Here is a 3,570-nt window from a genome sequence, read left to right as displayed (position 1 = left end):
TACTTACTCGCCTAGGCGAGTGAACTTACTGGGGAGGCGAGCAACTGCTCGCCATGGCGAGTAGGAGACGAGCAGAACCCCCTGTTCGGCCTTCTAGCTCACCTAGCGAGCTATTTACTCTCCGTGGCGAGTTGTGACAGTCCAGCACCCCTAAAAATGGCATTTTTGACCCAAAAACCTCAAACCAAGTGTCTCTAAGCATATTGGTACATATTTGATCATAAAATACTTGTAAAACATTCATTTGGCAAGTATAAACATGTTTAGTATGCATGGCAAGAAAAGGGCAACTAACATATACTTGAAAACCCTAGAATTTCATGATATTCATATTAATCTAACATAGCTTAATCACAATCCCAAAGGGTGGGAAATCTATCTATGGAACTCACCTAGCAAAGTTCTTGAGCATCTTCAAGTTCCAAGCAACCAAAACCCTAGCTTGGTCCACTTTCTTTCTTGGCCCATGACATACAATCTTGTCAGCCTTTCTTGCAAACTAAGACACCTTGACCATTAACCATTAAGAAATCATCACTTGTTCCATCTTTGAACTTACAAAATATCAACCCTAACTCTTGCTTTCAAAGTAAACCCTTAGTTGATTCTTGCTTGATTCACCAATCCATGAAACATGTTCATCAAGAGCTCCCAAACAACAACAACCTAAAGCCCTAGCTTCTTGATCAAAACCAAACCCTAAATCCTTGAATCACTTCTTGAGAGGAGAAGTAGAGGAAATCAAACATAAATCAAACTTCTCTTGGCTTGAAAGATCATGAGAAAACATAGCTTAGAAGCTTGCCAAGGATGGAAGAAGTTTTGGAAAGGTTTGGTGGAGATATGAGAGAAACAGGCGTGGAAGAAGAGAAGAGAGAAGGGAGAGGGAAAACTTTCTCCAACTTAAAGAGAGAAAGAGATGAGGATAATGAGATATTTTGGCCAAAATCTAATTAAATATCCCTTCCACGTGAAATTACCATTTTGCCCCTGCCTTGAGCGTGTTTAAAACGACTCTGTTACTTTTCCCGTAAAAAGCTGACATGTCATAAAATATTTTCCGTTAACTTGCTTTCCGAAATATTAATCCTCTGGCACGATCGACTGGTAATATATCTGATGCTGACAGGCGGGATATTACAGGTTTACTAGCTTCGCACCTAATCACTACCCATGACATTTCTATTTAAGAAACTCCTAGATATGAGACCCCTCTCACTTTCCCTCAATCACATACCCTGTGATTTTAACAATGATAACAATCAAAGTGGAGACACACTCCGAGAAACATAATCCACTTTTGCTTAAAAGCTTATGAGTGATTCACAAATACAACTTAACTATCAGTCCAGCTCAATGCATCAAGGTGATACAGAGAGAGGCCTACAAATAAAAAGGCAAACATGAAACCATAAATGGCTCTTTTCTCAAATGATTGTTTCAGTCCTTTTATAACTCAACTAAACAAACCATCTTTGTACATTGATAATCAATAGCAGCTACCAGAGAGGTATACAATAAAGCACAAGGCTTAACTAAGACACAATACCCTAAAAGACTTTTTCTTTGATATGACGGCTTCGAATATTTCTCAAAGGTTTGAGTCTTCCTTCATATAGCCAAGGTTCTGAATGAGCGTTTCTTCACATGCTAAACAATCAGCAGATCAAAACATATATTTGGTCTTCACAATATTCTAGGAGCAAATATATTATTTCCTAAAATGTTTTGACATCCAATTTAGGAAACACAAAAATGGCTAAACCGACCTTTGCTGCTTCTAGAAACACACGCTTCTTGGACATCAATCCACGTGAATCATATCTTCAGTGATCTCACGTTTAAAACAAATCTTCCAAGAATGCGAAACAAGGTACACTGCGATGTCATACCAACATGTCAAGACATATTGTCCAACATCTTGCTAGAACTCTTGTTTTAATAAAATGTGGCCAATCACAATACATAAACCTAACAATCTCCCCCTTTGGCAAATTTTGGCTAAAACAACCTTTACAACGCACATCTTCATTAAACCAAAAAAACTTTGCACATATAAATAGAACAAAGGGATAAAATCATACCTTCTTTCATTTTAACATAAGAACTCGTCTTGAAAGAAAGTAACAAGAAAAACTTCAGCATTAATTCAAAAGAACATCTTCAAAAATTACGCACAAACACAATATCGTACTTATCCAAACATATCACAGTCATACGCAGCAGAAAAGATAGAACTCGGCATCACAGGATAAACATCAGGAGAAATAAACTCCAAAAGCAGAGAGAGATAAACTCTCACAAAATAAATACCCATGGAGAAATAAACTCCCACAAACAGAGAGAAATAAACTCTAAAAAAAACAACCTAGGGAGAAATAAACTCCCACAAGAAAACAACGTCTTCAGAGAAAAATAAATTCTCACAATCAAGATGTCAAGACACCAGGTTTGACACCAGTATACTAGAAATTCAACACACTCACATGCATCCATACATCAAGTGTAACACCCTATTTCTGTTAAAGCGATAAAACACGCGAATAAAGCAATTATTCAAGAAATAGACGCTACATCTTCGCATCAAAATTCAAACAACATGCATATATAAAAATTCTCAACGGTCGCAGCGGATATAAATTATACATCTCCAAAATACACATGTCATAAGATCAATTTACATCAACATATAAAATCCCCAAGTCCCGACACATGGGCAAAATCTCAACAACATAAATCCAGCATAGTCAATCTAGAATAATCATAAAGACAGGAATCCTAGATCAGAGCCTACTCTAAGACTCCAAAGACCGATAACGGAGATAGCTCCCGCTATCCAAGCACTCACCAAGCAAGCAATCAAACTAATCATGCACGCTGTCTACCCATTCATACAAATAGGTTGGCAGTCCACCACATACCACTGGGTTAGCTTCACATCAATCATAATCAAACATAAACAGACATAAGCATTCAAGGATTCATGCATAACACATATAAATACCCATCCCTCCTAGAATACTAACATCACATGAATATTATCCCCCATCCCATACACATCATGCTATCGCAACTCTAACATAGCATAACAAACATATTCGATCTCTAATCAAGTCATCAACACAAACTCATCATTTATCAACATCAATCAATGAAAGGATTACTCATGTTATTCTTCATTTAGCATACTTAACTCAACAAGTACAATTCATCATTCCAAAGTTATAAGCAAGCAATCATTATTATCAAAGGAATCACCACACACACACACACACACACAGATATATATATATATATATATATATAGATACAATTCTCACCTCATTACTAATACCAAACTAATTATCATCAAATAGATTCACCAAGTGTATAAGCACAAGCAAGTAAGACATGCAATTAGAGCCTAATTCAAATATTCACAATCATCAACAAAACTCCACCAATGTATATATACACCAATCCACATTATCACAACACTCGCCAAATTTCATCAATGCACAAATTCACCAAGTCACATATTCAATTATGACATGACTCATCAACTATTCAAATGCATGCAATGTTCTAGAC

This window comes from Medicago sativa, chromosome 1 (assembly GCF_051527215.1).
Source record: "Medicago sativa cultivar Bolivia chromosome 1, Bolivia_mono, whole genome shotgun sequence".
In the NCBI taxonomy this organism is placed as follows: domain Eukaryota; kingdom Viridiplantae; phylum Streptophyta; class Magnoliopsida; order Fabales; family Fabaceae; genus Medicago; species Medicago sativa.
Note: the sequence above shows the minus strand (reverse complement) of the source record.